Source organism: Prenolepis imparis, unplaced genomic scaffold (assembly GCF_030444845.1).
Source record: "Prenolepis imparis isolate NDT839.2.m4 unplaced genomic scaffold, iyPreImpa1.0 SCAF_8, whole genome shotgun sequence".
Classification (NCBI taxonomy): Eukaryota; Metazoa; Arthropoda; class Insecta; order Hymenoptera; family Formicidae; genus Prenolepis; species Prenolepis imparis.
Genome location: NW_028141166.1, coordinates 18,553,690 through 18,566,660, shown reverse-complemented (window position 1 = coordinate 18,566,660; position 12,971 = coordinate 18,553,690). Strand labels below are relative to the sequence as shown.

General features: G+C 42.6%; 2 protein-coding genes across 6 annotated transcripts in view; one reads left to right on the top strand and one right to left on the bottom strand.

Moving 5' to 3' along the window:
• LOC145940008 (uncharacterized) overlaps positions 1-12,971 on the bottom strand; it is a 127,674-nt gene that overhangs the window by 41,941 nt on the left and 72,762 nt on the right. The gene's annotated exons all lie outside the window — the stretch shown is intronic.
• The window catches only part of Br (broad-complex core protein), a 54,213-nt gene continuing 46,548 nt past the window's right edge, over positions 5,307-12,971 (top strand). The window contains exons 1-2 of one of the 4 annotated variants that reach the window (XM_083044749.1): positions 5,307-6,161; positions 6,736-6,905. The gene's annotated coding sequence lies outside the window, so the exon portion shown is untranslated. The remainder of the gene's footprint in view (positions 6,162-6,735; positions 6,906-12,971) is intronic. The other 3 variants (XM_083044748.1, XM_083044746.1, XM_083044747.1) reach the window with 3 other exon arrangements.

Below are 12,971 nucleotides of genomic sequence, written 5' to 3'. Positions count from 1 at the left end.
GAAATATTTTTAAAAATATTAGAAATATTATTATATAAAACTTTTAAAATTAGCTTAATACGGAAAAGATTTCATGAAGACAAATTATCGATGTATATTTGTAATTCATTCTCAGTACCTATATCGCCTTATTTTATAATTTGAGCATGTATTATTTCTATTACATCAGAGTGAAATGAGGGAAGTATATAATATGTTGGAGCAATGTATTAAAACAAGAAGAATATGTGCTTGCAACTTTATCACGTCTTTATCATATTTAACATTGCTGTCACAACACTTCGAGCGGTAAGAAAGTCGACTTCCGAGAAATTTTTTTTTCCTATAATACAAACGTGGTGGAATACATAGAGGGCTCAAGGTTTTAATCGATAAAAATATTAGTATAAAAAATAATCAACATGTATACGGGTGAGAAAGAGGTGTGCAACATCGCAAGTTGAAACACGAAAGCAAAAACTTGGCGAGATTTCAAAACCGGAAGAACAAGCTGAATCATTGACGTGCGTAATTTGAATGGAATATAGTTTTTTATATTTTTTCATTCTTTATACGCTTCGATCATGCAACGAAAATGTACTTTTTCTCATTATCAATCGATAGTTTTTATTATCATCATTATCGGATTATTTTTCAATTTTTTAATATAAATCTTGGACGTGGAAAAATGTCGAAATATGTCAAATTATTTTCTTATGCGCGTGTTTCGTGTTTTTTGGCAATAATTATAAAAACAAATTAACGTAAGAGAAATTTTTTTCCACCGAGAGATGACACTTCTCGTTTCTTGATTAGTTTTGTCAACAATCATATTGCGAGATCGATCTGACGCAAAACGCGCATAGACCAGCAAACGCATATTTCACTCTCCACACAAACTATAATCTTATCTCTTGCGTTAGTCAGAACACAAATATCCCGCAATATGTGTGAAGCGACGGGATTAATAGTATCGTCGCGACATTATTGAACGTCTTATAAAGATTAATGATTTCGATACGCTCACGTGCGAAGCATGACTTCGTCAGTAGGATGACGTGACGACGATTTTAATATTTTAATATAAATCTTTGACGTAGAAAAAAAACGTTCAAATTGTCAATGCTTATTTCACATCAAGTTATTTTTTTCGCGTATGCTTTCTGGTAATAATTATGAAAAATTAATGTAAGAAATTTGTTCCCGCCAAGAGAGAGAGAGAGAGAGAGAGAGAGATGACATCTCTCGTGCGTAAAGGAATCATACCTTTACATTTAAAGTCGTCTCACGAAATTTCGCATGCCGGAGACGCAGTATCAAATGCTCCTGCGTCGCTCGCGGATCCGGTTCGATTCACCTTTTCAGACGTCAAGAAAGTCGGCGTTTGTGACAACTCGCCTCGAGAGAGAGAAAGAGACGACAATAATAAGAGGACGGCCGCGAATTCCTGCAGATTCGAGACATTGCATAACAAAGTATACCGGGCGGTATTCGATATATAGTGTGGCGCCTGCATCAGGCGGAATGAGGCTCTTTCTCGTGCCTTTGCATGCGGTCAAAGTAAATCCACATGTTCATACCGATAATTTTCCTAACTAATTCTCTCTCTTTTCAAAATATAAATAGAAATGACAAAAGATATAAATTCTGTCATTATGTTTAGAAATATATAATATTAATATACATCGCGTAAATATATTTTCTTAATGATGGAAAAATATTTCATAGCTACTATATTTTTTATCTATATAATCATAGTTATTTATGCAAAAATATTACACATTTAAAATTTCCGGTACTTGCTCTTTGATCAATTGATATATTTATCGCGCATGTTCCTATATGTTAATACATCGTTACTGAAACTGTCGTTAGTTATCTTACCTACCAATCCGTAATAATTTGCGTAATTAAATACAAACCGAGCGATTACAATTATTATGTATTTCTTCGCGGATGGTTTCTACCGTGCTTTTATGTTCATTAGAGTAATCTGATTTTATTTATGGAGTTATGGACCAAGAAAGAGTAACGGTAGCCTATTCACACTGTCTGACAATTGTTTGACATAAATAATGGCAGAATTTTAAGGCCGTAAGTGTTACAATCATCTCACATATCACGCGTTTACAATTTGATTATATCACGCTGAAATCCAAGGACCAGGAGCAAGTTGATTACTATTCGCGCGAGTCATTTGCAAATTCCCGTTTATTCGCTCTTAATTGACCACCTCGTTAGGTTCGACAATACACCGTGATAAACCTGAAGCCGCAATCTAATTGGTAGTTAAGACACATTCGACTCTCTCTCTCTCTCTCTCTCTCTCTCTCTCTCTCTCTTTCTCTCTCTCTCTCTCTCTCTCTTTCTGAGCCACGAATATGACGAATCTTTAGCTCACTTGTTGTCTTGTTAACATTACCGTGGATTATCCTTAATATGCTTCCTAGAATAATTTATAAACCATAACATTTTAAATTTTCTATTTAATGGAACTATAAAACGTGCTGCAATAAAATATATATGACGTTTTAAGTACCCACTAACTCAGTCGAGTATTTTTGTACATATTTAGCGGAATAAATTTAGTAGAACGAATTTAGAAGCGTGAAAATGTTATTCATTACTCGAAAATACGTCCGAGAGAAAGCGAAGGAGCAGCATATATAGGAGAAAATTTTCGACCATAATTGTGTCTCCTGCATTGCAAGTTGAAAACTGAAATTACGTAATTAATACGTTTCTGCATTTTATAAGTTCTAGGATTCAACTTTAAAATTGTCATTTTTGCGTGTTACGAAGCTCTCTTTTACATTTTCGTTCGAATTTAAAGACACGGTTCATTTTACGTTCGCGTGCATATACATACACAAAATAATTTAAAATCTTTATCATCTCGTCGACTAAACTATCGGAAGAAAAAATCCATGACGCATCGTAAATAGATCAGTTAAAAACGCTTTCTCTCTGTCTTTCTAAGTATCCTGTAGCACCAACGCAAATGGCACCCTAAATCATTGCTCAATAATGTTCGCGACAATTCGCCGCGGTATTGCCAAGTCCTCGGGCTCGTTATTCCAATGAACAGCTAGCGAACATCGATCGCGGTCTGCTCGATTAAACGACTGAAGGACGGCAATCTGCATTCGTCGTTTATCGCTCTAATTTAAAGATACGTTCGGACACAGTCGAAAGGGAAAACACCTTGCAGTATATTGACACAGATGCATCGAAATTACAAGTGACATTTCAAACATTCTGTTTATAGATTAATACGACTGATAATCCGTTGATCCGCGAGAGAGAAGTCGAATTAAATATCGGCGAATTAAAAAAATATCATTACCGATATCACGCCCCTCAGCGATTTAAAAGACTTGTGTCTGTCTGACCTATCCAAAGACAGAAATATTTTTCATTCCTCGCATCGCTGACGAAATATCTCACATAGATCAGCTTTACACGACTAAGTCGTTGTCGCTTTTAATGTATCGATAATAATAATTTTTTTCTATCTATCTCGTCGATTTCTTTCTAAAAAGATTTATAGATTTAGCTGGACAGTCTTTATCGATGTAGCCAGACAGAGAATGACGCCATATTAATTTAGATTCTCGATAGATGACATAATCCGAGGAATCATCACAAGGACAAAACAAGTTAATTTAATTTTTCGATAAAAAAAAAGAATGTTCACAATGTAAACTACGACTTTTGAAGAGTGAGATAAATTTTTTTCTACAATCGCAACTATAATATACATATATATTTTGCACATAATTTTTTCAACACACTGCTAAACTGGTTTTATTACGTCTTTAACAGAAATTCTCGAAAGATGAATTAAAAAATTTCGTTTTTTTTTAATCCACTCCCTCAGCGTAATCGCCCGTTATTCAACAACGAATAACAATTCATAATATTACACACGTAAAATTACATTACGTATAAAGCAAGCCAAGTCGCATTTACACGCGGCTAAGCGTACGTAAGTACGTTTGCTTACGGAGAGGCTAAATACCGGACACGACAGGGTGGTAATACGGCTGGTGAGAGGGGGAGGACGGGAAGCAAGGCAGAGTGTCGGCGATGTCAAACGCTAGCGCGAGGAGAGAGTCGCCCTGCGATAGAATCAGAAAGGGAGGGAGAAGGGAGGAAGAGGAGCAACAAGACTTCTTTACTTCGTTTCGAGAGCTGACGGGCGGAGATGAGACAAAACGGGACGAGAGACGAGAGAAGACCGAAAGGAGCGATGGAAAAGGAGAAACGGAGGGAAGGAAGAGGAAGGACGAGAAGAGAAGAGGCTCGTAAGGGCGCAGCGAAGGGTGGATAGGAAAGGATAAGAGACGGGAAAAAGGGGGAGGAAAAGGAAGAGATAGAAAAAAAAGGCGAAGAAGAGAGGGCCATAAGAGAGAAGGAAAGAATCAGAAGAGAGAAGAGAGAAACGAGCGGATGGAAAAGAAGAAAGGAGAAAGAGAGAGAAACAGTATGCCGAAGCGGTGCACAACTCGAGACCAAGGGTGCTAGAGCGCGGGGGGAGGGGAAAGGAAGAAGAAACTAAACCGAGGGATGAGGGGCCACTAGCGCGAGGAAATGGTGGGGCCGAAGAATTGGCGAGGACCAGGGGCCTCGGCGACTCGCGAGGGGGCGAGGGGCGGGAAACGAAGATGAGGACGCGGATGAGGACGCGGATCAGGAGAAGGAAGTGACGGAGCAGGAGGAGAGAAGCAGAAGGAGGGAGCGTCTGGTTATACCACGCGGAGGGATGCCGAGGGAGCTCCCGTAATACGGGGGGTAGGGGTTGCCGCCCCTCTCGCGGCGTCAGCCCCGCCAACGTGGTACCGGGCGAGGAGCGGGGGCCGGGTTAACCCCTCTCCTCGCGTCGCGAGGTTCCTATGAATTTTGCGACACTCAATAAAAAGTGGTTCCACGAGGTTAACATTTCGGTAACTATACCCTCGCCTACCCGGGACGCGCACGCACGCACCGCACGACGACGACGACGACGACGGGCCGGATCGGACGGATACGCGTGTATACGTATATATACAATACTCTCTCGTGCATACGCGTATACACGATATATATCGCATATATACTCGCTCGCTCGCTCCCTCTCTTTTTCGTGCACACAGGCCCGCTCTTCGGCGTACAATATTACGGGGCCACGCACGCACACGCAAGAGGGCCCGGCACATACACGCGTGTCTATGTGAGTATGCAAGCGGGCGGCACACGCTCGTGTTAAAAACGAGGGAAGCGAGAGAGGGATATAGGAAGAACAGCGAGGAGGGAAGGAGAACGCGAAAAAGAGCTCTTCGTATAGATAGAGAGAAAAAGAGAGACAGAGGCGGAGAAGGAAGGAGAGAGAGAGAAAGAAAAAAAGAGGGAGGGAGAAAGAAAGAGAGATAAAGAAAGAGGAGCGTACACACACACACACACGCGCGCGCGATCGCACGCACACATGCACGACGGGCGCGCACGCATACCACAGGACTGCCGAAAAAACTGCACGGGAGAGGCGCAGCAACGGGCAAACCGAACCGCGCGCGAATCAAGTGCTTTGGCCAGTCGCGTTCCCAATCACTCTACGACTAGGTAGTCCCCCGGTGTGTGTCCCAAAAGAAGCGGCGAGGAGCAGCTGTGGGTCCTTCGGTCCTCGACGCGGTCGGCGCGCAAGATAATACACGCAGGACATTCTAAACGCGCGGACACATCGTCGTCTCGTTTCGTCTCGCTCGTTCGCTCGCTCACACGATCCTGCGGCACGTGTTACACATATGTAAGGTGGAAATATATTTTCCGTCTCTTTTCCACGGGTCGAATCCTTCTCACATTTTTTTTCTCCCGTTCTTTTGTTCCTTTTTTTTGTTTCTTTTTTGGTTTTTTATTATTTTTCGACCACGCGATTTCTCGACGTATTTTCGCGCGGAAATAGTAACCCGGTGGCATCGCATTCTCGACGGTACAGGAAGGAGTGTGTAATTCTTCAGTTATAACGGAAAGGACGACTTCGCGCCTCGACAAGGACAAGACGAAGGCGAAGCAAAGTGTGCGCGTCCATGCGTGTACCTACGGGATCGCGAGTACGCGTCGTTACGGTGATCCAGTTACGCGGGTTCTACTACGAGAAGAAGAGGGAAAGGGAGACACCTCGTAGAAGAGGAAACGATCCGCACAGTGTGAGTGAGAGATGATATATAATTAAGCGCCATTTTAAAAAATCCCGATAAATCTCCGACGTTTCCATAACATTGACGTGTCGAAAAAAATCAGAAAGTCGAAAGAGCGATCGACGAATCTACTACGGGAAACAGTCCCGAAGAGAGAGAATCGTGAGCGGAGAGAGGAAGAAAGTGTCGTCACGTCCGATGACGAGAGTTTTAAAGAGGAAGAATGAGAAGAAGCTGTAGCGCGAAAAAGATTTGATCTTTAGTTTTTCTTTTTCTTTTTTTTTTTTTCTCGAAACGGTGTCATACGATCGAGAGATTCAGAGTGAGAAAATAAACGGTGAGAAAATCGGAGAAAATCGAATTCTGTCATCATCGAGACTCGCCAGTGAATAATACGTCATTATACAACTGTTTCCTTTTCGCGAGGGACTCGAGCCGATTTTCGTCACCGGAAGAGAATCGTTACGGTTGAAATCAGACGGCAGAGTCCGGCAGAGTCTAACTTAAAAAACAGAAAGAAGTGACACAAGCGCGCATCTCTTTCTTTCTCTCTCTCTATCTCTCTCTCTTCTTTGCGAAATAGTTTGACGCGAATAGAAGAAAGAGCGGAAATCGGAGCAAAGGTTCGACGTGATCGCCAACGTCGTCGCATCGCAATCGCATCGGAATAGTAGAACCACGGGGGCCTAGCATCAAACGACAAGGACGCCGGCCAAAGGAGGTCCACACTTCACTTCTCGCTTGACGATCAAGGTACGTCCACAGCTGAGACCGGTGGCCTTCGGCTGCCTGTGCGGCTTCCACGGTGTACGCGATCGCTAGAGACAGAGGAAGAAGTTTGGGGAAGACAGAGAGGGGTGGGGGGGAGCGAATGGAATAGAAAGAGACGAAGGTAGGGAGAAGGAGAGGGAGCGAACGAAAGAGAGAAAAACAAAGAGAGAGAAAGAGTAAAAAGTTTGAGGGGGGGGTACTTAAAGAGGGCGGTTGGTGGGTAGGGGGAGGGTGGAGAGAATAAGAGAAGGATAGAGAGAATATGCAAGGGTGAGAACAAAAGAGAAACGATAGACAGAGAGAGAGGGAGGGGGGCCGAAAGCGAAAAAGAGTACGAAAGAGAGAGAAAAAGAGGGGACGAGCGTTTGCATGTATCTGTCGCGCGAGTCATATAGCGGTACGCGTGCATGCAAAAATACGTATGTAGATGTTGCGTGCATACGCGTCCACGCGACACAAGTAAAGGCGAGGAATACATCGCGTTTGTAAATGAGCACCAACACACACATACAATAATACGCGCGTTGGTACGTTGAACACCTAGTTAGCGCGCGGCAGCTAATAGATAGAGTACGTGCGTGTGTCTTTCATGAATCCCCCACGCATGTATATGCGTGATGACGTGTCTCGTATGCCCTTGCCTATGTATGCCAGACGGCAAAGGTGACGGCGTCGGCGGCGATGGCAGTGGCGGCGGCGGCGACAGCGGCGGCGGAGACGACGACGGCGGTAAAGCAGCGGCGGCGTTAGTACCGTTTGGACTGGCGCGGCTAGACTCGTGCTAGACGAGGATAATGCCAGACGTTAGAGAGTGCCTGGCACATGACGTAATCCTCGTTGTTCGCTCGTCCGCTCGCTCTCCGCTCTCCGTGCGCCACGAGAGGCGCACGAACCTCGTTTGTCTGTGCCTCTCGTGCCGCTGCTCCTGCTCGTCGCTCCGAGGCCGCGCCGCGACCGTGCCACGGTCGTCGCGCGTACGCGCTCGATTCTACGCGGTTCACTCTCGTTTTCCACCGTACCACGCCTCGTCTGGCGCGCGGAGCTCTCTCGCCGCGCGCGTGGGAGTAATCGTTTTTTTTTATTTTTTTTTGTTTTACTTTTTTTCGTGTTTTCTCTCTCTTTTTTCTCCATACCCGATTTCGTCACGTTGCCGCGGCGCGTTGCGCGCGCGAGCCGTTTTATTTGTTCTTTTTTTTTTTCGTTCACTAACTGCGGGCGATTACGGGTTTTTTTTTTTAGTTGTAGGATTTTAATACCTGCGATTTTGGCACATGGCGTGTCCGTGCCAGGTTTCGCGCAAGGACGTGGAATTTTTATTTTTATTTTTTTTTCACGCGGATGCACACGAGACGTTAGAAAGGGACCACGTGTAGAGTCACGCGATATCAATCCATCTAGATTAGGAATCCTCGCACATTTGACGCATTATATCCCGCTCGAGATATTTCGCTTGCACCTGCGATGCGATTATTTCTTCAAATCGTACGCTTCCCTCTCTCGCCCGTCCGTTCCCTATTTTTACGAGCGACGCGGCTTAGGTTTGTTGCACGGCCGTGCAGCAAGTTGAAGAAAACAGCACGGTAAAACCTAGGTATAAATAGATCTCGTACAGACACATCGAACGTCAAAGAGAGAGAGAGAGAGAGAGGCGGGCGAAGGCGGGACCTCTGGTAAAAAATAAGAAGCGCCTCGATGACGATGCGTATACGTTCCTGAAAAAATTTAGCCGCCGCGTGCATTCGCTACGTATGCGCCTCGTATATACGAGTCGTGCAGCGTATATATACATAGCAACGAAACTTCCTGCGCGCTCGGTGCAGAGGCGATTCTCTCAAGGATAACCTCGGACAAAGCCGCGGTCATGCTCGCACCTAATCGCTTTTGTCAGCGATGTCTCTCTCTCTCTCTCTCTCTCTCTCTCTCTCTCTCTCTCTCTCTCTCTCTCTCTCTCTCTCTCTCAATCGCGCGGGGAATCGATATTGTTCCCACGATTTGTTACTCGTTTGAGTTATTCTAACGTTTCGATAAAATCTACTATCGATTTTAGATGTCTATCCGATTATAATCATAATCTGAAGAGCTCGATTTTAATCCGATGACAATAATCTTGCAAAGTCACTGTCATGTCTCTTCTCACGCGCATGTATAGTTTTTCTTTTTCAATAGTTTTTTTACAACAATCTCTCGTGTCTGAATAATATTTATATATGTTTTTTTAAATTTAATGTTGTGTCTCGAAACTTTTATCGTAAGCTTAAAGAATTGTTTTCTAGTCTTTTTAATTTAAAATAGAATTCCTCGACATATTATTTTTTTATTGCCTATTATTTCTCGATTATAGAATGACTTTATATATTGCAGTAGACAATTGATGAAGATTACTAGACTTTTTCTTTTTCTACAAATACGACCGAATCCGTAGAGATTCGCGAATTTTATTTCGTAGAATGGCGCGCTTTATGCGATTAAAACGAAAAAGAAAAAAAATCGTCTCGCGCGCATTCCAATTATCACAGAAATGACCGTCGATCCTTATTGACTATTAATTTATAATGTAATTAGCTCGAGCATATTTGCCCGGTAGCATTAATATGACCAAGCAAATTAGAGCGACGCGATGGCCAGTTTAATTTTCTCGGAAGCACCTGCATGCGAGAGAAAAGGGATGTATCCGATAACGGTGTGTTCTCCTTGAACCATAACGGACGCTGAATCTCACCCGTTATTCCATCCGTTCTTCTTTGCCCCTCCACCCTAGCCCTTTACTCCTTCTCTTCGAGATTCTTCGCTCTGAGAATTATTGGACGCTGTAAAACGATTGTGCGTGGATCTATCTGTTTTTAATTTCTAACATATAGCATATAGAATAATCTCTTTCTTCTAGAAAAATTGAAGGTAGTAGTTTTGTAAAATTTCATCAAGTATTCGAGAAATAATAGAGAAGAAATAGAAAGCGCCTTGAAATATATATTTTATCTGTCTGTCAAATAAATAATTTCTTTTTTTATGTACATATTTACTTGAATTATGAAAAGAAAAGATAAAGATTAAAAATTACGAAGAAAGATAAAACGGACCGATAAAATTGTTTGCTAGAGAAGAATCGGAGTAATTGCACGTAGAATTTAAATATAAAGTTTATAAAAATTATTCACTCTCTATATACATAATACTCTCTACGATGATTCCATCGTGTACAATTTATTCGGTCGCGTTTGATTTATTGCCATATGCAATATTTCGCAGAATTGTGGACAGGAAGTCTTATCTTGTGCGTAGAACTTAGAGAAAACAGATAGTCGAATTAATGCGAGGATAGAGAAGTGAGATGGTTACGTAACGCGCGTCAGCTTCTTTTTAACATTAAAGACAAACTAACTTTATCGCGCGGGCTAGAGTGCGAGATTCTACGAAATAGAAGTGTAGTTTATACGTGCAGGTATGCATATACACATAATACGAATCGGTCGATTAGATTGTACGCCTAGTAACTAGATTACGTCTCTCGCGCGACGACCGCCGCCTTATCTGCGAAATTAGACTCCGGAGCAGGCGGAACGCGCGTTATTTAGGCGCGACGAACTGTACGCGTCTCGGTTGGAAAACCGCCGTTCACGTTACAGACTGAACTGACGCGTCAGTCTATAATAACGATGCTACGACGCTATCGCGTATTTTTGGTACTGGATCGCTTTATCCTCCTCGACATTACCTGCCAAGGTAACCGATTTTCGCCTGCTTTTTATACACGTCAATCATCAGCTGATTTCCGTGCTCTCATCGTAAAATTATCCTTTATCTTTTATCATTTTATTTTTGCGAAAGAGAGAGAGAGAAAATTCATTTTATTATCATAGTAGATAGATATTCTGTCGCGTGATATCATCCTATATTAAATTTAAATGTTTCCTAAAGGCGCGCTCGCGGGAAACATCTCCGCGATCGATAAGCGATCGATGCTGTCGGGAAAGAACAGAGAGAGAGAGAGAGAGAGAGAGAGAGAGAGAGAGAGAGAGAGAGAGAGAGAGTGGGAGAGCTCGATAAAATTAACAAAGCGAATTCATTCACCGACCCGGTCGAACGCGCGAGTCAATCGAATAAATTCCGTGCGCGCGCTATTCACCGATACAAGACGTCCGATTGAATTGTACATATATGTATACTGCGCGTAAATTTCCAGGTGCTGAGGGGCGACCGTACGTGCGTTTTGCATGTATCGCGCGTTAAAATTCGCACCGGTTGATTCCGCGCGACGCGTACCTTGAGAAGAGGAAGGTCGCGAGATTCAACCAATCGCCTCAGACTTCTGCTATCGCGTACGAGACAAACTTTTTATAAACGCGCGCGACGAAAACTAAGATTGATAAAAATAAGAAAAAAATTTATAAATATATAAATATATAAATATAAATATATATATATATATTGAGAGAGAAAAAGATGAGTTATCATGTACAAAGTGTGTAAAGACAAGCCAGAAGAGAGCAAGCGTTTCTCTCCTTAATCTTGATACGTTTCTTCACTCTATCACAAAATGTTATAGCTCTATTATATATACTTTTCGCAGAAATAATCTATGAATAAATTAAATATTAATACTTCCCGGAAAGCGATATCGCGATATCAATTCTCGTCGTACTCGTTTCATTCTTGCAAAGATTCGATTTCGTGATAATTAAATGTTATAATTATTTTACACGATAATTTGAAACGAATTACTGTCTTTGTGTTTCCTTCGTTGTCCAATTTCAAGAATTGCACATTTCAATTAATAATCATTATATCGCATCGGTACTAAAATTACAACGTTCGCAGCCCAATAATAGTTATCAAATTATCAAAATTATTTCGCTAGCAACAACCTCTAGCACAATCAACGTATAATTTCTTTTTATTTCTGCAAAAGTTTCGCGAGCGTAAAAAAAGAAAAGAGGCGAAAAAATAAATAAATAAATAATCACGCCGGGACATAAAGCGAGGACGTTCGCGGTTGCAACTCGCATTTGTATAGGCGCGCAGGAAGGTCAAAATGTGGACATACATACAATGCGGCGCCTATTGTGAAAGCGGCGAGAAAGAGAGCGTCACTTTATTTAAGCCACTTGAAATGCGCACGTCAGCTGATCGTGACGAATCATATCCGAGAATCGACGGAGTAGTCAACGACGAGTGACGGCGGTATAACGGCGCGACGGGGGCCGGGTGTATTTATGCGAGCGAGCGCGAGGGGAAGCGGGTATACGCGCGGTTCCTTCCTTCGGACGGCTCTTTGTTTCGTACATTATACGCGCATGTGCACGCGCGCACGCCCACATTCGCGCGCGCGAGTGCGCGAGCGAAAAAATGTGCATACGCGCGCCCCTATGTATGTGTGTGTATATGTGTATATTGCGTCGCTACTGTCCCGGGCGTATGAATTAGGCGGCCACCAGAAATAGGCTGTTGTGAAGAAAAAAAGTCACGGCCCCGATTCCTTTCTGCGAGTCGCGGTCAAGTCCCCGTTTTCTTCGGACGCGCGTCGAGCGATTTCGGAGCTCTTATAATTTTATGCCCGGAATTTATATAGGCGAAATTATAGCGGAAATTAACGCGATTTTTGGGAGGGATTAAATTTTTTCTCCAAGTATCGATCTTTGTTTTTCGATACCGTGAAACGCTCGCGCGCTTCAAAGATTCGTCCAAGGTCGTATTGTCTATATAGGATTCTGCATTAAAATGCAAAAGTCTCTCCATTCGGTAGAGAAATGTGGACGTTTAAATAATGTTTACGACGAGACAGTAAGAAAGCGGACGTATAAAATAATTATGAGCCCTTTTACTTCTCTTTCTGCAAACCTGTGCGATATATCGCGATACCCATCGTCACATTTTCCTATCGAAAATTAATCGCAGTCGTACAAAAATAAGCGTATCGAAGCAAATTATGATTCTATATGGATTCTATATTTTTGTCGATAGTTTCACTTTTACGCGGTGAAAAAAGGCCCTCGGACATGTGTTTGGATAAAAATAATATTCCACAGAATTTTTTTTTTAATCCGATTTTAT